This window comes from Ambystoma mexicanum, chromosome 3p (assembly GCF_040938575.1).
Source record: "Ambystoma mexicanum isolate Mex_15411 chromosome 3p, UKY_AmexF1_1, whole genome shotgun sequence".
In the NCBI taxonomy this organism is placed as follows: domain Eukaryota; kingdom Metazoa; phylum Chordata; class Amphibia; order Caudata; family Ambystomatidae; genus Ambystoma; species Ambystoma mexicanum.
The window spans coordinates 249,527,971-249,551,441 of NC_090925.1; positions in this window are offsets into that span (position 1 = coordinate 249,527,971).

The following is a 23,471-nucleotide window of genomic DNA, read 5'->3' on the forward strand; positions in this document are numbered from 1 at the left end:
AGGATGTCCTGAGTTTTAGATTTGAAGTGAGATGCCAAAGGGGTGCCGAGAGCCTGGGAGGGAAGCAGAGAGGTAGAGGCTGCAGTTGGGTTGGTGAGTTCCTTGCAGAATTTGAAGGATTCAGCCATGTTGTTAGTGGCTCCAGAGATGCAGGCTTCAGGGATGTCATTTCACCAAAATGCCAGGGGTAGCGAAAGTGACATCACACGACCCTTGACCCCTAATGATATCACAGGAAGTGTTGTCATTTGACCCCACCCCAAAGTGATATCGCGGGAAGCGATGGAACACGACCTTTCATCCGTTGACAAAACAGGAAGCGGCATCACATAGCATTGTACCTACTAAAAATATGGTTACAATATCACTATAATGTGATGTATACATTTCATACAAGAATGTATCACCATATGTATCATTAAGATCAGTGTGTATAGGCCCATATTGCCAAATTACTGTGAATGCAAGCAGACTTCCATGACCAAATGATAATGATGTGTTATTATACAGCACATACACTTAAAGTATAGTTCCGGGACTTTTTTTTTATTGTCCCTACGGTTCGGCCATGTGTTTTTAAGCATAAATCGGTAGATCGTAGAAAACCTTCCTATGGACCTTACCCGACTTTTCGTCCATTAACGCACTCGAAATCAGCCGCCATTTTCTGATAATCCTATCATTTCCCCCCATCGCCCTGGCTCACCTGCTTTTGCGGCACTAAATCAAATCCCCCGCCCCTGAGCCTGACATCAGCAGACGCGTACCGCCCATTTCCCAACGCCAAAGCACGTTTCGTGTCAACAATCGCTGCGCCTCAGCTAATGAAGTGTCGCCATGGAAATGGCAGGACGCCTCTTTCCTCTATAAGTATAAACACACCGTTTCACAACACACAGCAGCAGATTTTCGATTCCATTACTCTCTCTGTGTTACTTTGAGTATTCTGTGACTCGTTTCTGTGCTCTGGTCAGCTACCTTCGCCGCTTCTAGGCCTTGTGAACACCTGTACCATCTCTGTAAATTATTTTACTTTCTTTACCACACAATGGCTACAATAATGCCGTATATGTACGAGCCCGAGTACACCGAGCAAGAACTACTGGAAAGGCAGGCATGCGAAAACGATGGGGATTCGGACGGCAGTTGGGAGGACCAGTCAACGGATGAAGAGCCTGGACCATGTCGCATGGACGGCGTCTCCACCTGGTGCACGTGCAATCGGTGCGAGCTAATGCCAACCGAGGAGGAGAACTGCTGCTGCCGTGAAAATTCCGGGTGCTTGGCCTACATTTCGGAAGGCGAGCCAAGTCCGCAATGCATCACCGAGCTGCCAGAGTTCAGGGAAGCCTGCCTCTCACGGACCGTGTTGAGGATGATGATGGTGCTTATGCACGAACTTCGCGGCACTGTTCGTCCGCGTAATCCGAGTAACGAGTAAGTATACTCTGGTTGTGATGTCAGTGATGCCACTACTATTTCATGGTCGTCTCCCACATATAAAATTACATCTACATATCATTCGAATGCATGTAAATTGGTTCCATATTGTGCATTTTCTAGATAGAATTTCTTTCAAAGCAGAATGACATTTTTTACCTGAATCGACAGTGATAAGAAAGTTTTGTCATTTTAATACAGTTTGCATCTTTCATTTTCACAGGTGGTACAGGCTGGTGGCCTATCGTTGCTTCACTTGGTGGCTTCACGGGAGGCTCGGACACCGCGTTCGGAGAGTAATACCTGCCTGTGCGGTACTTGCCATTAGACAACATTTCCCCAGCGACAGTGGACAAAACCGCGGATTTTCCCTGGATGTGCTGCAGCCGGAACTTTACAATGTGTAATGTTTATTATTTATGTTCAATTGAAATTAAGATCTGAAATAAAACCCAACATATATTTTAACAATGGTTGTTTTGATTTTTTAAATGAATCTAGTGTGTCTCCATTGAATAGTCTTACTGTGCCTTGTCTTGTCACACCACATGTCTCCGGCCAGCATCCTCCCTCACGCTGGCCGCCCACCTTCAGTCCACATAACCGTTGAACCCATATGCAGCAGACATACATATGTTATTTTGCGGGTTGGCATCAAGCCTCCCGGCCTTGCCTCCTCCCCCAAAAATACTTACCACACCACTTTGTTCAAGCGTTGGCAATAAAAGGAAGGCCGTTGGATTTTATTGATACAAAACATGGTTATAGGTAAATAATCCATATGGTTGATCATAATAAATCATCCTTTTGGGCACCGGGTACAGAGATGACCCCCTCTGGCCCGTGCCGCCTTGCCACCACAGGCCAGCCTGCTGCTGACTAACTGCCTAGGCATCCAGGGTCTCCAGGGTGAACTGCACCCATATATTCTCCTGGGAGGGTGAGGTATTTATAAACTCACACCCCTGCCTTCCATGTACTAGATCCTGCAGTCTGCCTCTTACATGCAGTTAGATGGCCTCTCCTTGGTGAGGCCCTGCGGCAAACGAGTCTTGTCTGCACGACCACCACCCCAATTCACCCCCCCCGCCCTATCAAAGGCAGTTCGCACCGGGGTACTTGTGCTGGCAAGTGGAGCTGTCAGGGAGCGATAAAGGCCAAGAGGTGCCAAAGACCATGTACACTTCAAAGTGGTCTATAGAGCATGGGTTGTTGTTCCCATGTCTACCTCCAGACCCCGTGTCTCCTGCCAAGCATCCCCCCTCACGCTGGAAGGCCCCCTGCAAACCGCATAATGCCACGACATATACACGTCATTCATTCACAAACACACCCCTGTTTCGAATTCTTTATAACCCACTTCATATTCTAATGAGAACTTCTTTGCGCTTTGCTAGTCAACCCGCGAAGGTGCTGGTTATTTGCTCTTCGTCTCTGTGAACTTCCGTGACCACTTCGAGGAAACTCGTCAGTTTGCAACCTGTGAACTGCTCCCTGTTCTACGACAAGAAACTACTCTGATCCCTGCATCTAACTGTTTGTTCGTCAAGGTAAGGCCATGTACCATAATCATTTTGTGTCCAATTTCTTTTTGTTCAAGACAGTACATGCAAGGAATTAGTCACATGTTCTGAGTTTAGTCAAATTATCTTTCTATTTTTTTAAAGTTATTCAAATACTTATCCGCATGTGAATAACGTGTATAGTTCCAAGAACCAAAACGAACCTTGCAGGGAACCTTTTATGTGTCATTTAATTTTTTAACACATTGGTATTCATAGAGAATTGTTGATCTTTACTTTTCAGAACTTTCCACAATGCCTGCCTGTTCCATTGGCGGTTGCCCTTCGAAGACCCATAATAAATCTGAAGGTACTATAATGCATGTTTTCCCTAAGACAATAGATCAGATAAGAGAATGGGTCCGATATTGCGGATATCCACCGTCTGAGCTTGAAAGTAGAGTCCTAGAAGTCTTTGCGGACAAGAGGGGTGATCGATAACGCATCTGCAGCAGGCACTTTAGCTCAGACATGTACTCCACATCATTGCTAATAAAGAAGAACACACCGCGAGCGAGGCGAAAATTGCTCTCAACCGCTATTCCCACTCTATTCGTCCACATCCCTCCACTGGTGAGTCAAGTTTACGTATTTATCTCTCGGCCTTGCGGTAGTGTGTAGCATTAGCTAACAATAATTTCCCCATTTATGTATCCACTCAATATGAAGGCGGAAGATTCTCCATCCGTGTCGTTATTGCAGTCATCAGCCACTTCAAGCGCCTATCGGGTAATCTTACTTAGCTATTCTGCCACTGACTTGTTTTAGGCATGTAAATCAATAGTTTTAATTTATCGTGTGATTATTTTACCTAATGGTACACCCTTGTACTCGTCCTCTAGTCTTTGTTTTCAGTTATAATTATTGTTATCCAAAATAATGCAAGTACTATCTTTCAGGGAGATGCTGAGGAGTCCAACGTATTGACGACAACCGTTGATGTCACTCAGATGCTCGAGGTACGTTTCCGGACAGTTCCATCGATGGAGATCATCAGATCTTGCATTCTTGTAGCGTGATTGTTACACACAATGTTTCTTTCGTTTTTAGCCATTGATATGTCCTTCTGTCGTCGCCCTCCTATGTGTCTTCTTTTTTCAATATTGTGTTCATTACTAATGAAAGTCCTATGTTTCAGGGAGTCGATGGAGCATAAGTCCAAGAAGAAGGGGGAGCATGCAGTTACGGGTCGGCGCAACAGCTTGCAGAAGTGTGCACCGCAGTTACATCGTCCCTTGATGTTCTTATGCATTTCGAGGTATGGATACTGACAGTTCGATCAAGCGAAATCATATGACGTGATTACATCCGCTATACTTCCTTCTTTATTAAAGCAAGTACTATGTTTCAGGGAGATGACGGAGCTTCTGCTACAAGAACATCACCCCTAGTAGTTGATGCAGATATCTGGGTGGTGACAAATCGAATCATATTTAGATATCCATTATTTATTTTAGACAACTGATCATTTGTGCAGGTCTATTTAGATGAGCCGTTGACGTCTGCACAAAGTGTATGTTCTTTTTAACAAAATAGAAAACCATACTAATGCAATTACTGTGTTTCAGGGAGTTACTGAAGCATCATCTTCAATAATATCATCAATGGAAGTCTATGAGGAGCCCGAGGTATGGATCTTGACAGTTCCATCTAACTAGATCAACAATGCGTGAATAATTGTCGTTTGAATGTTCTACACAAAGTGTTCATTCGTGTTTTGCTATTGAGATGTACGTGGGTATTGGTCCCCAAGTACATTTTGTGTTTTCAATATTATTATACATGCTAATGAAAGTTCTATTTTTCAGGGAGTCGATGGAGCGTCAGTGCGTGATGGATGTGCTTATCATGAAAATATAGTCGTTGCAGCGCAAGAGGAAGTGGAGACATGCACACACGAGTCGGAGCAACAGCGTCCCGATGTTGAAGTTCGAGGCAAGAAAGTTTCAAAGAAAAGAAAGCAAAAGAAGGTTAGTGTCCTGGTCACTATATTATGTTGTTTTTCACTGTTAATAGTTCAATACTGTAAGTTGTGTTTAAACTGAACATCCCTTTTCCAATCTGTCCTCTAGTTGCGAGTTGGTGTACGAACTAGATCTACACAGACAGTGAAGCGAACGAGAGATGTTGCTTGTCAAACCTTTTGGCAGGGACTTGAGACTGGAGATGCATCGTGCCAATGGGAAGAATATGAAGTGATTGACAACGGAGCTATACCACATCCAGCCATTGATAGTGAATGTCCTCCTGGTAGTTCGGATGCAGTCGGAGATCAATTCACAGAATCCACACCCGCAAAAACTAAGACCGCGAGAAAGTTGAAGAAATTGTTTTATTCACCCATCACCGGAGAAGGAACAGATGTTGCAATGGAAGAGAATGAAGTGGACGACAATGAAACACCATCAATATCACTGAACATAGCGGAAGACGATATCAGAGATTCTACCTTTCATGTGAGTGACATGTCCTCAACGTTACAGGCCGAACCAGCTGGGATGCAGAGTGACAGTATAAGGAAAGAGGCCAAATTCATTGTATTCGATAGTTGTTTGATTGATATTATTATTCGGATGAAATGTGGGCATTCGGTTGGTGGGGAAGTATGTGGGGAGCCATTGATTAATGTGACTCGTGCAATTCGAGGCACTAACCTTAAAATACATGCCACCTGTACAAAATATCATCCTTTCTCATGGTCTGCACAACCCATGCTGGGGCAACTGCCAGCAGGCAATCTACTTTGTGCAGCGGCTGCACTTTTTAGTGGTTCAAGTTTTAAAAAGTTAGAGTCTTTCTTTCAGTTTGTGGGAATCCATTTCATTGCGAAAACTCAGTTCTACAAATACCAAACCGATTATCTATTTCCAGCCATTAGCGAAGCTTGGAGAATGGAAAAAATGTCTATTGATAGTACATTCGCGGGCAAACGGTTCAGGCTAGCCGGTGATGGACAGTGCGACAGCCCAGGATTTTCAGCCAAGTACTGCACCTACCACCTTCAGAACATGGAAAGTAAGAAAATTGTGAGTTCGGTGGTCGTGCAGGTGTCACAAAGTACATCCTCAGTGGCCATGGAGAAAGTTGGCTTTGTAGCATCATTGCAAGAACTACAATTGCGGGGAATGGTGATCGACCTGATAGCCACGGACAGACACGTTTCAATTGCCAAGACAATGAGAGAAGAGTACAAAAATATAAATCACCAATTTGACGTTTGGCATCTTGCAAAAACAATCAATAAAAAAATGTCGGCTGCAGGTAAAAAAAAAGATATGCAAGGTATTTCACAGTGGTCCAAGTCAATCAGCAACCATCTTTGGTGGTGCTCAAAAACATGTGGAGGGTCGTTGGAAATTGTACTGGAAAAATGGCGGTCAGTAATGTTACACTGTAGTAACGTTCACCGCTGGACCACAAACCAACATTTCCACAATTGTGAACATGGCCATTTGTCCACAGAGGAGGCACGGAAGAAGAAGTGGTTGATTCCTTCATCACCCACTCACAAAGCCATTGAAAAGATTGTATTTGATAAAACTATAACACGAGATTTGAGGGGACTCACGGAATTCTGCCACACAGGAGATTTGGAGGTGTTCCACAATATGTGCCTAAAGTACAGGCCAAAACGATTGCATTTTGGCATGGAGGGCATGATAAATCGGACTCTTCTAGTGGTCTTGGCACATAACCATAATGTTGGCCGTCAACAAAGTAGGACGACCGGAACTTTAGGGACGCTTCGCTACAATAAGGCCTTCACAAAAAGAAGTAAACAATGGGTTATCAAACCAGTGTTTGAGGATATGCAATATTACTTTATTGAGAGACTTATTGTTGATGTCCTAGGTAGGCACATACATGGAGTTGTGAACGAACCTGTGCAGGGGACAACTGCATTGCCACCCAACATTGCCTCTGTTCCATGTCCACCTAAAGAAGAGCTCATTGAGAAATACACATCACGGTTTAAATGATTGTAATTTGATTGTCTGTTCTCTCGAGTCTCCTCATGTCACAGGCCCATTGAATATGTGTAGCTATGTATTGTGTAAATAAAAGTGATTGCTCTGTGAGTCCTGTGAGATGGCCTTGCACTGAATGTAGCTAACTAGGAATGTGTGCTCGTTCAAAGTGAAGGTCAGCTGCTTTGATTATTTTCTCGGGTGCCGGAATGGCCCACGACTCAGTATAAGGTTCTATTGTTATTTGACCTTGACAGGCCGGGACCATCCCGAAAGACTTCTTTTTGGGGGTGTGGGGCAATAACGTAAGAAACGATAATGAATATAATTTCAGAAACGAAAGCCATTTAATGTTCGTTCATTAGAAGAAATAACGTCGGCATAGAAGGAGTGGTATTTCGGGGCTGCCCTACGCACAGACACAATGGAAAATGCAAATATAATGTAAGTAACTCTTTAGATGAGTTTATACCGCAATTTAATTACTATACAGTAGCTTTAAAGACGGGTTAAGTTGTACTTGTTCGTTCTATGTGGCATATTGTTTTGTACCGCGCACTATCTTGAGGAGAACCATCTCCTTTTACGGAAGCACCTCAAAACCTTCCTCTTTGCTTCTGCTTTCTCTCTCCCTCTCCCCTGCTACAACTGGTCCACTGTCTGCGACCTCGGTCCTGGGCCCTTCCACTCTCCACCTGCACTGCCTCCCTGTCAACCCCTGCACTGGGGGACTGTCTCAGTATCCTACAGCCCCCCCTTGACGTATAATACCCAGTTGCACTGTCCTAGCTATGAAATAATTTCCCGACCTAATATATAAAATGAATAATTTTTAATAAAGATCTGATGGTGAGACTAATTTCATTTTTTATGTTTTTAAAACAATAATATGTAAGAAAGTTTGATTAAGGTAAACAGAGGTCTCATAGTTACAGAGGTCAGAGATATAATGTGATACGGAGGAAAGCAGGGTAACGATCAGAAGCAAATCAACAGTGGTTAGATATACAGTTTGCATAAAGAACGTAGGCCTCTAGATAAAGGGAAGAGCATTCCAGTGGGTGGCTGCCAAGGTGGGGAAGCTAGAACCTCCTGCGTGGGCTTTTCGGGTTTTGGGAGTGACGATCATGTTAGAGTAGCATTTCCTGAGTGGTCTGGTGGCGGTGTGCTTTGTGATTCGCTGAGCAAGGTATGGAGGAGCGAGCTCATGGAGGCACTTGTGCGTGAAGGCCAAGGTTTTGAACACAATCCTTTCTTTGACGGAGAGCCAGTGAGACTGCCTTCTAACTTAAATAATTAAGCGTGTTTGTGGTCATGGACATAACTTTAATATAAGAACATATGGCATGTTGCTTGGCTAAAGTGGGGCGAGGCGTCAAACCGCAATGCAACCATTACAGTATTTTGTGGCATGCCTCATACTGGTTCACAACATTTTCCTTCAATTTCCTGAAACCTTTGTGGACAATTAAATACCTATAATGCATTGTATAATATAGAAGGGGTCTTCCTTTTAAATGCTTTAATCAGGGGCCTCCATCGATATCTGAAGCGTGTTGACTGGGTGCAGTTGTAGTCAACACGCTTCTGTATGTTTTGCAGCTGCCATTCATTATAATTTCTGACCCGGAGGGTCTGACATGTGAGAAGTACTTATCTGCAGAGATGGAGGTTCTGTGTTAGGAATCACCACCAAGGGTTGCCCCAGCCACATATTTCTGCTCGCAATGTGCAGTCAGTAAGAAAAACCACGGCTTCCAGGAACATACGCTCTAATGCTTTGTAACGGACAGCGCCGTTTCTGGCCCGTTATCGGTTGCTATGGCAACGGGGTAAACAATCTCCACGTCGCGCTGCCGCCAGCCAGCCAGCAACCATTCACGTGACACCCGAACACGTAGCCTAAGGAAAATAAAGCCAACCCCCTGCCCGTTGCTTGCCGCTTCTGATTGAAGTTACAGACTTCGTCCTTGGCTTCTGATTCTTGTTTTCTGTATTTTCAGACTTCGGCTTCACTCTTGGATTTACTTCTTTGCTTCGTCTCATTTTGCGTGCCTTGTGCGCTTGGTGGCTACATTATCTGACTACGGACGCTGTATCTTACCTTCTGCCTAACGGACTGCCCTTTGCCTGCTCTGATTTTTACCTCCATTGCCTGCACGTCGATAAACCTTACCTTCTGCCTAATGGACTGCCCTTTCCCTGCTCCTATTGGTACCAACAGACCAGGATCTGGGATATACCAACACGCTCCGGAGTGGAACGCTGTCATACTCTGGTAAGACTACTCCCTGGTTACTTCACAATATTTTTGTCCTCTTTTCCATCAGTAATCCTATAGTAGGTCTCATCTTGTATCTCCTTTTGTTAGGTATTCAGTTCCCAAATACCCTGAGGAGTATTGTCATCTCACCCTGCCAGCTTCTTCATTCTTGTTCTTGGGTACTTCCTTCATCAGGTTGGTGCGCACATCCTGTTTTCTATTTGGTTCATTGCACTCAATCACTGGCATTGATTACTTTCCTTGTTTTTTCTCTAGTTGGCGTTCCGAGGGTGGGTCTCCTCTTCCAACTATTTGATATTTCTGTCTGGTACCTAATCAGCAGAAAGTTACAATTGTAGGAAGAATTCATCAGCGACTCCTGTCCGGTGAAACGTGCTGTTGCCTTATTGGTCAAGGTTTAGGCACTGAATCCTAACATTCTGTTCTCCATACCTGAGATTGATGTTTAGAAAAGGAGATGGATGTGGTCCCTGAGAAAGGACTTCCTATGGTCCGACATGCATTGCACACTTGCTCCAATTTCATCTCCTGAATGAAACTTGTATTTTAGCAACGTGAATTGTTCGGTACTGAAAATAGTATCTAGCTGCTTATATTGTGTGTTTGAAATTAGCTGCATTACTTGCAAGGGATCAGTTAGCACTTAGGGTTTTTGCTCCTTGGGCCTAGCTGTACCGATCTGTTTCCTGCTAATACTGCATTTATACAACATATAGATTATCAACCACTTCCATGTTAATTCCTTTCAAGTTGCACTTGAACCTTTCTCTGAGTCCATGCTTATTAAAAAGCATAATCTCTGTTTTAGTGCAATGTCTCTGCAAGGGGCGGTCTTCTGAATATTTTAGGTTAGATAATTTGCCCTGAAGCCCAAGAGGTGTAATATCCATAAACCACAATGTCGTCGGCCTAGTCCAGACAAGCAACATCCCGTTTCCCTGATTTAGGTGAATGACAGTTGACTACATCAAACACTTTGGACATGTTAGCTAGATAAGTATTAGCGGGGTTGGTGCATTTCTACTGGGAATGCTGTGGCTGAGCACGCCCCCTTCATTAATGCACACTCGTATCATAGTATCTGAAAAAAGGTCTATAACAATTTTAAATATTCCCAGAGGTAATATTCCGAGAGGTATATATTCATACTACTTTCCCTCAATTTCCATTCTGCTACAAAGTCAAAAACTGCTGTGTAATCAACAAAGGCAGTGTGTATGGGTTTATTGTAAACTTGTTTCCCCTTTTATAAAATGAAACTAAGCACCAAGGATTTGGTAGTGAAGGAAAGTGTAGGTTGAAAGCAAGTTAGATTTTTCAGTACTTTAATTATAATTTGCAAACCCTACATTAGAAGTGTAACTCTCTAATGAGTTTTGCCAAATCTCGCTCAGACTGTTCTGGCTGGTGATTTACCGCTCTCGCCTTGTGGTTAAACTATGATAGCTCTTTAAAATATTTTGCAAGCTTTCCATCACATTTTGCAGCCTTCTATTAGACCTTGCACCCTCTCCATTAGGTTTTCCTGCCTCTCAAATAGATGTTGCCAATCCTCAATGGGCGCTGCAAAGCAATCTCCATCTTGCACCTTCTTATTTTCTCTCACGGATTCACTTTGAATGCACACTTAAAATGGCTGGACAAATTGGAGAATTGGTGGGAGGACAATGTATGCAGGATTCCCCTTTTCTGGCTGTTTGGAGGGAAAGTGTTCTGGCTAATCATTTAGTATAGCCTCTCGTTCACACCCCAGGGGCACAAGTGGCATGAAGGAGAAGAGTTAACCTTACTTCACCAACTGCATTTACTGTGACTTTTCCATCCTCGCCCTTCTCTATGCGAATCTCTCATTGTTAAATGCCCTCCTGTGTCCTGACACGTCCAAATAATGGCTCTAAACATTTCCTCATCAAAACCAAAATGTGCAGGTTTCTTCTGTTGAATATTTGAACTACTGATGTTCTTGGAAAGTTAGGTTTTCTTCAACTTTCAAGTTTCCCTATGTTATCCATCCCACATTCTATCAGCACAGAATTATGCCTCTACCACTATCTTGGCACACACAATGACCTTGACAAGTTCCAGATGGTGATATTGACCTGAATAGATACAGCAAGATCCATCAATCACTTGCCACTGCATGAAATAGGACTGGAATAATAAAATAAACGTAGCCCATACTAGGGTATGTGGTAGTTTGGTTCTGGGCTCGTCAAATTTTTTTGATAATGATATTATGGTACCAAGAAATTAAGTGCATATTGAGATCATTGCTGGTGATATTTCTGTTTCATAAGTAGAGTTTGGCGAGATGTTGGCTGTGGAGACTTCTAATGTGAAAGCAGGGCACGACGGTGGAGAAGTTTAGTCTACGGTTTCGTTCTTTAAACATTTAAAATCAATAAATGAATGAATCTTTCAATTATTGGGTTGAGTCTCGATGTGGCCAAGTTGAATCCACATTTAATAGGCATGTCTGTGAAAATATTTCTCCAGGGTGGAAGGTAAACATGCGCGGAAGATAACATACACTTCCTTGTATGCTGGTTGGGTCCGTGCCCTGTCATAAAAATGCCATACCACCATGATCCATCCCAGTTAATTACCAGTATGTATTTGTACATGTAATCCCGGGGCCACGAGTCAGAATAGCATGGGTTGCCACAGGCCTATCCTTCCTATTGGCTTGACCAACTGTCCCCCCACCCTTGACATTTCGCAACCAAACTTTAGGCTCTCCATTGTGGAGATCGCGGGCAACATGAAACTCTTGCCCCCCGAAATAACTCAGTAGAAGTGTCTACCCCTGCAGAGGGTGACAGAGAAGCAGCAGACTCAGTGGGCTGCCCCATCTCCACCCTCTCTTAAGGAGGGGGGCAGGGCAAGCTCATTAAGTGCCCAAAGGAAAGATAAGGAAAGGGACCTCAGAGGAGGAGAGGAAACTTAGTACGAACTAAATGAATTTAAAAAAAGCACTGCCCCCACAAGGAAAACCATTTTTTTGAGGCAAAGCACTGCCCCCACAAGGAAAACCATTTTTTCGTGGCACGGCCGCAGCAAACACCAGTACTGGCAGGTTTATCATCAAAGAACTGACTTTGAAAAGAAATGTGATGCCATCATTGCCATGTTTCTGTTGCAGATGCGTTACAAGCAGATCCCAGCTGTGCAGCAATGGATCCCCAATGGAGGGCGGCCAGAACACAGAGGCTGGGTCAGGCTGAATGGATGCGCTCACCCATAAGGACCGGTGCCCTTCTCAACAGCCTTAGAATGGCCTCGGTTATGCTTGCTAGGGGAGTGAAGTGAACTCATTCTTCCCCATAAGGACGCCTATCAGCAGCACACTCTTCACCTGGAAGTGTATGGCTTGGGAGTGATATTTGGGATCACTTGGAAGTAATTAATGCTCCCAAATGGTCACATATCTGAACAACTTGGGCTGTGTCACTCTGGGCTCTTTCATTCCCAGGGTTTAACTGAATTCCGCAGCATATTACATATACTGTGCCAACAGTGATCACAAATAAATAGAGTGTAGTCTTAAAATCAAGGTAGATAGTTCATACACACTTGGATAGCTTGCTCGTTACACATACAAAATGGCCTCCCATCGATAGATAGAGTGACACAGCCCTAGTTTTTCAGATATATTGTTGTCTATCACACATACATTTTCTTTGTGTGTATCCCGGGGTTCTAAAATAGGTGTTGCACTTACCTGGAAGTAATTCGATGGTTGCAAGTGACATGTCACCTGGATGTAAACTCACAGGTGAGCCTAGGGGCTCCATATCCATCCTCGGGCACAGGGTAAGGGCTGGCGTGGTCAATAGAATAGATACAAGGCCCACCAGTGCCTCCGACGGTGGCCTCTGGTGCAAAAGGAAGCACATGTCTCTGGGCAAGAAAAAGCCTCACTGTCAGGAAATGGCCAGACGTCTGCTTGCCCATAGGAGCCCATAGCAGATACGCAGCCTTTAATTAAACACACACATGTAAAATGTTCAAGCTTTTATTAATAGGGTAATCATAGCAATAAGACCTTTTGAAAAAGAATAATACAGTTCCTCATGCTATAGAATGTATTTGGGCATGTATTGCCTTGAAATATGAGTCCCCTCTTCCTACATAGGCGCGTAATCCAGAGGGTGACCGTCCCATTCTCTTGAGAGTCCTCTCTGCAGTTCCACCCCGTAGCTTTATGACCCCCTCGGAGCTCTTTTTCATATGCAGGGCATAGCGTCAGCAGAAACATGACGATGAGATGCAAGATACCCAGTTAGATATAAGCGGAGTTACGCTACATATGTGTTAAGCCAAGCCAAGTTCGACTAATTGATTTAAGAGAGGATACGTGTCCATATTCTTGAATATGGGGCTAGTGGTGGCAAGAGTAGTGAGGGGGTAGTTAGAAAAGTGGTAAACAATATATTATGGGGATTTCAGGCAGTTATACCATGAGCATTTTATTGCACCAGGCTACTATTTGTTACCTGGTCACTGATGCCTTTTCTGCTAACTCATCACATGCCCTGTTCTTTCCAGGGCATTATGCTGTTCCATGCTATAACAGCCAATCCTGATTTGTGGTATCATAAGCCCTATCCTAGTTTACTCTGGCATATCCTGTGCCCATTATGTCCTACCTACCCTATACTGGCTTATCTTGCCTATCCAATCACATCCATCTTGCCATATCCCATGCCCCCTCCCATGGCCTATCCTACCCTGTCCTTTTCTTGGTCTACCCTTACTTGTGCCCTACCCTATCATATCCCAAGGCAACTCCCTAGCATGTATGTGATAACATTATACACCTCTGACCTTGTAGCAAGCTTTGACTTGCTTGTTCTTCTGGTTGTCAGGTTTAGCGTTAGTCTTGGTGGTCAAGTTGTCCCTTTTTTTCCATGGTCTATATTTCTATACATTTCTCTGTTGTCAAGCATTGGAGGAGTATGCGTGTCCTATATTCAAAATGCAGTCTACTTTTCAAATCGCTATAGGAGTGAGACTCAGTTTCTTAGCATGCAGCTTGTCAGTCAAAGAACACTCTTTGAGGTCACTCTGGAAAAGGGACTCAGTTTCCCAGCAAGAAGCGTGACTATCAATACATTCTTTCTCAGTTTGCTTTGGGAGTCAAGACTCCACATTTCACTCAAGTACGCTTTTGGAGGTAATTTTTTATTTTTATTTATTGAGCATTTGTTAGGCGCCTATACAACTGAATGGCGTTTCAAGGTGCCACAATGCACAATGGGGAGGGAACAAGGGGAGAAATCACATTGGCAGAAATAAAAACAGTAAGTATGCAATCGTGGTCCTATTAGGCCTTGTGGCATTCGGACATGCAAGTGCAGTGAGGAGAAGTGCAGGATAGGGTTAGGTGGGGTGGGGGGGCAAAGAATGGTCAAGTGCTGGTGGCAACCCAGAGAGCAGTCCCCAGGGGAGCCAAGGGAGGGCTACGCATCCCAAGGTGGAGTCAGAGTCGTTTTATGAGGATGGGATGGTTGACTGTGTCAAAGGTAGAGGAGAGATCCAGGAGAATGAGAGTCAAGATTTACAAGCATGTCTTCACGGGTGTTCAGGAGAGCAGTTTCCCAGCCTCTGGATGCCCAGAATCCAGATTGATTGGCATGGAGTCAGCCAACAAGTTCAGTGTGAAGGGTCAGTTGCGGGAGTTGCGATAGTTAGCTGGGCAAGAAGGTTCTACAGATGGCTTTTTCAAGAGAGGGTGCACAAGGGAGTGCTTGAGGAATAGAGAGAAAAGAGCCAGTGGTGAAGGAGTGGTTGCAGAAGTCGGAAAGAGCCGGGGCACGAGAGAAGATCTTGTCCTTAATGGTTCTAGAGGAGCAGGGGCGCACCTGTTTGGAGGAGGCCATCATAGAGCAGACAGCTTTACAGACCTCATCTGGTGCTATTGAAAGGAAGGCGGAGAGAGGTGGGGTGGAAGGATGCGAGCCAAGGGGGCTCAAGCAGAAGTGGGGTGGGCATGGAAGAGAGTGAGGAAAGGATGTCCTGAGTTTTAGATTTGAAGTGAGATGCCAAAGGGGTGCCGAGAGCCTGGGAGGGAAGCAGAGAGGTAGAGGCTGCAGTTGGGTTGGTGAGTTCCTTGCAGAATTTGAAGGATTCAGCCATGTTGTTAGTGGCTCCAGAGATGCAGGCTTGAGGGATGTCATTTCACCAAAATGCCCGGGGTAGCGAAAGTGGCATCACACGACCCTTGACCCCTAATGATATCACAGGAAGTGTTGTCATTTGACCCCACCCCAAAGTGATATCGCGGGAAGCGATGGAACACGACCTTTCATCCGTTGACAAAATAGGAAGCGGCATCACATAGCATTGTACCTACTAAAAATATGGTTACAATATCACTATAATGTGATCTATACATTTCATACAAGAATGTATCACCATATGTATCGTTAAGATCAGTGTGTATAGGCCCATATTGCCAAATTACTTTGAATGCAAGCAGACTTCCATGACCAAATGATAATGATGTGTTATTATACAGCACTTACACTTAAGCGCTTTATATTGAAAAAATATACACCCAATATCACCCAACCTATGTTGGTACTCATTTATCAACCTCAGACGGATGAAAGGCAAGTTGAGGCATTTAAGAACAGACTAAATCAGTGACTCACCCCCTGAAGTGTGCCTGAAATAAACACTTAATGAGTTTAGCAATCATTGTATAGAATTCCAGAAAGACACATTATTTGGTATTCTTATTCTTTCTTATTTAGGGTCAGTGCTGAAAGTGTTAGACTTGTGGCGCTCCTGTTCTTATTTTTCTTCTTTTTTTTTAAGGGGCCTGAAAAAGAAAGCCAGCCACTCCAGAAATAAAGAGCCACATGGTGTTGGCCACAGCCCAGGAGACTGGATTACAAAAAAAAAAAAAAAAAAGAACAAAAAAAAGTGTTTTCCTTTTATTTTTTAGAGGTCAGAGGTCGCAAGGGAGACCACATAGGTTGCAAGGGAGACCTCAGAGGTCGCAGTTGCGACCTCTGGCGACCCCTAAATGACGTCCCTGGCAGGCTTGGATGTTGGCCCTCTTCTTGGAGCGTATAGAGAAGCGATATTGCCTTCGGAGCAAGCGACAGGCCATTTTGTCAGAGGATGAGCCCGAGGTCTACCATTTCCTTTGAGCAACTCTGCCCTTACGTTTTTGAGATGCTAGATCAGAGTCATACCAGCCATTGTACTTGGAGGCAGGTTTCAGACAGATCCTCATGATGGGGCAAGGATACCAAAGGTGTTAGAGATGGAGAGGGGCAGATTTGCAAGCACAGTCAGAGGGAGAGTCAGAGGCAGGGGTTGGAGGTGGGATGAAAGTGGAAGCAAACGCAGCGACTGACACTCGCTTCATCGGTTGAATGACGGAGTAGGAGACTGGCAGTGCTGGGGGTGGGTCAGACAGAGGGCCAAGAGGACCCAAGCGGGAGGAGAGGAGAGAGCGGTCAGACCAGGAGAGGGGGGTGGTGACCGGGTTAGAGATAAGAATGTCGCCAGAGATGAGGGCATCCAGAGTGTGTCCAGCTGAGTGATAAGAATAGTGAGAGGGAGGAAGTCACAGAGGACACAAAACTGTGAGGGAGCTGATACAAGTACTATTTTAGAATTTCAGAATTTTAACTACTGTACCAATATTACTGACGATTGCAAGATTGATACATTGTATTGTGTGAGAAATGTTCTACTGTTGCTTGGGAAGGTCTTTGTCCAACTTTGGGCTGTGTGCAGAGAGATGCATTTACACTGCATTGTGGTTGAGGGTATACAAGCTGCAGGAGATTTAAACTGCATCTCCCAGCACTGCTAGCACTTGTACAGTGCTGGTGACACCGCCTTCATGAGACGCAGGCCATAGCTGGCCTGCGTCAGCGCAAAGCGCTGAGGCAAAGCGTGTTTAGGTCTGTTTGCGGGCTGAGTAGGCGGGGGAAGCTACCGCTTTTGTGTGCTGCATGTTGGGAGGTAAGAGAATTGAAGCACTACTGTTGGAGACAGAGCGGAACATTTTATTTGATCTGTAATTGAAGACTTCAGTTCGGGAAAATATTTTGAATAATATCAGATTTGATAGTGAGGCATTGCACCATTTGAGGAATGGGAAAGGCTCGCTATCGCTCCGTGCTTTAAAAAAAAATTGTGCTCTGGGCATTAAAGTGAGAGAGCTAACAGGGCATAAGAAGAACCTGTAAAGAATGTAAGCCTGAATGCTGGGCTGCTGAATGCTAGATCAGCAGTGCGGCATGCGGTTGAAATGGTTCATAGACATAATTTCGAATACAAAATATTCGAAAGTCAAAAAGTCGAAAAAAAACGTTGAAAAAAAAAATGTCAAATTTTTTTTTAATGACGTTTTTTTTTCGAAATGGGGGGGTTCCCCACCCAACCGACCTTTTTTTATTTTTACCTATTTTTTTCACAGAAACTAGAGCCCAAAAAAAAAATATCGAAAAAAAAACAATTCGACATTTTTTTTTTCGACTTTTTTGATTCGACTTTTTTGACTTTCGAAATTATGTTTTCGATATTATGAATGGACACCGGTTGAAATAAATGATCTCATTGAGGATCACAAATTGGATATACTTTTTCTAACAGAAACCTGGTTCCGGGATACATCACATGCCATGTGGCATATCCTGTTACCGGAAGGGTTCTCAATGCAACACATTGATCGCACAAAGGAAATAGGGTGAGGAGTTGCTGTCATCTATAGATCACAAATAAAAGTCTCACATTTAGAAATCTTGAAGTGGGAGGTATCAGCAGAAATAGGACATTTGATGATATCAATATCACCAAACAGTTAGATCAAAATATTACTAGCTTACAGGCCCCCGGGCACTGCTAGCACATTCCTAGAGGGACTGGACCAATACGTCACTAGCACAGGAAGTAAACACAATGACATCCTCTGTCTAGGTGATTTTAATATCTGGCTAGAGGAGAAATCGGGACCAGATGCTAAACAATTATGGGAGATAATGTCCTCGCACAATCTAACACCTCTTGCTATTTCAGCATCTCATACCCTCGGCCATTGCTTGGACATATTATTGGCAAGAGGAAAGGGAATCATGATGAAGGAAACACTGCCAATCTCCTGGTCGGACCACCATCTGAGGTTGTTCTCTGTGGAGGGCAATAGACCCCTAAAAAAACCTCTTAGTGCAAATGGCTTGACATTAAGTTGCAAGCCTAAAGGACATCAGAGAATCCTGGGTACAGAGCTGTGAAAAGAGCTGGCTTTTAGTGAGTCAATATATGATATGATATGGCATTTATAACATGCCTACACACAAGTGTTTCAGGGGGAATGCGATGCTCTGTTCAAACAAGGGACCCTACTGATGGAAAATATTTGTACTCAAAATGCTCCGATTAGAGCTAGCACACCAACAAAGGTCGCTATGCCATGGTTTACCTCTCGGGTACTCGAACTGAAGAGAACATGCAGGGGAATGGGACGAAGATGGAGGAAAGAACGAACCCTGGGAAGTCTTAATAAAGCTAAAGATATGCTAACCAAATATAAAATTGCAATCCTTCAAGCTAAAGCAGATTTTCTTAGTGGCAAGAGAGATGCTGTGGCCAACCAGCCACAAGAACTTTACCGGGTCATCTCAAATTTTATCAGTGAAAAGAGTAAGCACTGTGGGAAGGAGCATTCAGTAGAACAGCTTTTTTTCTGGATAAGATTAAGGCTGTACAGGGAAATCTTGCACAGGGAAGAGAAGCAGAAGTGAGGGAGACATGCAGGTATTCAGATGTTGGTCCTAAGGGAAAGGGTGATGGTATGCTTTTTACCTTTGATATAGTTACAGTGGAAGTCATACATCCCCTCCTAGTGGCTCTAAAACCGACTAATGACATGCTTTTCCCCCTTCTAGCAACTATGGCTAAGTGACTAACATTAGATATGACACCATTTATGACACATTTTGTAAATATGTCTTTGAGTCAGGGACTAGTCCCAGATGAACTTAAAATGTCCATCATTACGCCATTGCTGAAGAAGGCCGATCTAGACCCTGACAACTTTCAAAATTACTGCCCAGTGGTAGGCCTCCCATGGCCAGGACAAATCTTAGAAAAGGTGGCTACAATACAACTCCAGCAATTTGTGGAGAGAGAAGGCATCGTGGACCATTTGCAATCAAGGTTTCGTCTGACATATGGCACGGAAACTGCCCTGGTAGAGTTACGCGACAAATTATTACTGGCAGGAGACAAAGGAGAATTATGTCTCCTTGTAATGCTGGATTTATCTGCAGCCTTCGATACTGTGGACCACAACATTCTTATGGAATGACTGAGGACAGTGGGAAAGGTGTCATTAAACGCTCTCAAATGGTTTAGTTCATTTTTGTCAGGCCGACAACAACAGGTGAAACAGGTTTTTCTCTCAGGTCCTCGCTGGCAGCGCTGCAGAGTCCCTTGGGCCATGATAGTGCAACTGTCTGAACATTAATGATGCATCTAGATGATGAGAAGTATGCCAAGAGTACTTCCCATTTAGTGTCAGCGTTAATGGTAGAGGAGGAGAAAGGGGAGAGAGTGTAGACCATGTGGGGAGTCCATAGGTCAGGGGAAGGGACAGAGAAGAGGATGTTGATGATAGTATGTTTGGAGGTAGCATTGACATTATTACAGTCCAGGAGAGATTTCGTAAGCTTTTTTCTTCCAGACTTAGTGAGAGGGATAGGACTGGTCCTAGAGTAGCGGTTAGAGTAGAAAGGGGAGATGGAGAGAGCCATGTGATGGGGTGGAGGGTGAGTGATGGAGATTGAGGGGCTGCACAGTGCACAAATAAACTCACCAGGTGAACTAGCAGCCAAGCAATCCCAGATGAAGGAGGTGCTTTATAAAATATATGTTTGGACAGCAGAGATTATTAAGCAACCAAAACTAGGTGAGAGCTAGAGCACAGCAGAATCAATCAATGCACTGGTACGAATGCACACCTAGCTTCAACTTTAGAGCAGGCACTAGAATGCAGCAGAATCAATCAATGCGTTGGTACAAATGCACACCTAGCTTCGACTTTAGAGCAAGCATTAAAATGCAGTGGTAAACATACACTACATAGGTTAAAGGCACATCAAGATTAAGGTTACAGGGGTGCAGAGGCTGCAGGGATGAACAGAAGGGCATCAGACGTTGGCTCCAGAGAGGAGGAAAAGGTGCTGCATAAGTGAGAGAATACTTGGGTTGCCAAGTCATGCACACATGTAGAATACATGTGCAACGGTTAATCATTGGAAGCACTGGGGCTCAGTTCATAGTCAATAGTGAGAGGGTTTAGCTTTAGTTTCCTGCAATTGGGTTGTGCAAAAATGTAAGGGTGCTGGCAGGGAACAGTGAACCAGCAGCACTTGGTGTTAGTGGCCAGAAGGCCCATAGGAGATAGTGTAGGGAAACAGTGGCAACAGGTGCTGCTGCAAGTGAGGAGGAGAGGGAAAGTGCTTACCTGGAACTGAGAAAAGAAAGTAAGTTGCAGAAGGGTCACAAGGCAGATGCTGGGGCCCCCTCCAAAACCTGGTGCTTGGATGGAGGCCCTTTGAAGGGGACAGCGATCACCTGCTGGCTCCGGCAGCTGGAGCTCTTAAATCCAGGCCCAAGACGGGGAGGTGGGAGGAGTTGTGAGCTTAAATGGAGCCAAATAATAATTAGTGGGTACGGTGCACATCATCCTATAGGATGGGGAAGCGCCTGCGTGGGTCCGCCCACGCCTCCGATAATTAAGAAGAAGAAGAAGAAATCCAGGCCCAGACAATCAGCGATGCAGGCATCTGGGACAGCTGATTTTTGGTCCGTGCGGGGCGGCCATGTTGAAAGGCCCTTGCCGGGCAGGGGAATGAAGCCCCTCGATGTGATAAGGCGTGCATAAGCCTCCAAGTAGCCCAACCAGGCAGCCCTGGGATAGTGAGAAAAAGAGGAGCCCTGGTTGCGAATTTGAATTTAAGTAGGTCGGCCCTTGAGGGGACCGGACATTGCCTACCAGCTCCAGGGGGGCTGGAGCTCTTCAATCCAGGCCGAGTCAAATAGCGATGTGGGCATCCAAAACGGCTGATCCGTGGTCTGCACAGGGCAGCCATGTTGAAAGGCCCTCACCAAGCCGAGGAATGAAGCCCCTCGAAGTGATAAGGAGTGCAGGAGCCTCCAGGTAGCCCAACCAGGCAGCCCTAGGATAGTGAGAAAAAGAGGGGCTCCTCCGGTAAGACTTAGTTTCCCGCATTGCAACATCAATCAATTAGCGCTTTCACAGCTCGCTTGGGAACTAAGACTCTGTCCAAGCATGACACATTCTCCCACGGTTTAGTACATTACAAACCTTTTTTCAGGTTCTTCTGGTTGTCAGATTGGGCCCTCGAACCATGGTCAATATCTGTACAATTATCTCTGATGGAAGCCCATAGTCTATTAGTCAAGTTTCTCTGGGAATAGGACATAGAATCCCAGCATGCAACTTGTCACTCAATGAACACTTCCATGTTCGCTCTGGGACATATGACTCAGTTTCCCAGCATGCAGTTTGTCAATCAAGAATGGAATGATTTCTCAGTTTACTCTGCCAGATAAGACTCAGTTACCCAGCATCCATCATATCTATCAAGGAATCCTTTCTTAGTTAGCTCTGGGTGTTAAGACTCACTTTCCAAGCAGGCAATGTGCTACTCAAAAGAATACGTTCTCAGGCCATACTGCAAGGTAAGGCTTAGTCTTTCACTCTCCAATGTATCAATTAATGAATGTTTCTTAGTTGTTGTGGGTGTTAAGATTCCATTTCCAAGCATGCAGTGTTTTCTTTCATTGTAGCATGTTTTCAACCTTTCATCCTCCAAAGATGCTACATGCTTCTTAACCATATCCTGTGGTTCAGCACAGTGACGTTATCAGGGTGTGGCATGAGGGGCAAGTCTCACCCTCATTTCCCCATACCCAAGCCACTGCTGAAAGGCATTCAGAGGTGCTCTTGAGAACTGAGAGCCCATATTTGCGTGTTTGATGCCCACCCCCCAAAAATGTGCTGCATTTTTTTTATGGAACTTCACACTTCATTTAAGTTCTGAATATCAAAAAGGTGATTGCCACTGTAAAGAAATCTCCATTCCAGGTGTGATGTAGTCAACCAGTCTTAGCTTTTCTGCTGACATTATAGAGGATTCTGGTGCTTGTAGTCCAGTATGTATAAACAATACATGAATGAAACTTGTCATGTGCTATCGGTTTACCATGAAATGTCCCCACATCCTTAACTAATACCATCTCCCCATCCCACACCTATATTTTAATATAAACAACCTAAAATTCGAGAAAATAGGTAAACAAATGTAGTCATTTATCCTCTTTTTTTTGTCTTCGATCATGTATACGGATACTGTGCTATCAGCGCCTGGATTCAAAGAAGATGATTTAATACACTGTAAATGACGTATTTGGGTGAGAAAAGGGCCCATGGTTCAGGTTCGTCTGCATGATAAGCATCTGATTTTTCCCACTCAGCAGTTACTTTGCATGCAGATTACTGTTGCACAGCAGAACATAAAACATTCCGCTATGCGTGTATGTATGGGATTTAGATGGTTAAAATGGCCTGGAAAGTCCCAAATTACACAGAGTTTCTGGAGCTAGATAAAGCCTGACTCGAAAACAGAAATAGACAAATTGCAAGGCAAAATCCAGCTTTATTATCATCAAAATAAAGCAAGAACATAATACAAGCATAAAATCCTTGGTGCTCTCATCATGCTTATCAAAAAAACAGTTTGTATATTCAATATTCGTCATAACTGACATCATACTATAATCATAGTTACCAAAACCTACGATGTACGGGAATTGGATAATAGTAGTGACTTCATGTACATTCTATAGGGATTACATTTTTGATTGGGAAATGCTTGTCTGATGGCTCCTTCTAGGGCCACATCTAAATTGAGAACAGTAAAAGACATGATCTCTACAATATGTAATTGGCTAGTACCTTGCTTGATGGGCGCCATAATATTAGAGAGTCTGATTGGTTGGCTTCTTACTAACCGACCTTGGACGAGTGACAGGCCATCAAGACATGAGCCAGAAAGGAGTTGGGGAAGAGAGGTCCATAGACTGCTTTCTTTTCAATTAAAGAAGATACCATCCCTCATTCCTAGGACATGAGTCAGGGGGAACGCATTGTATTTCACCTTGTGT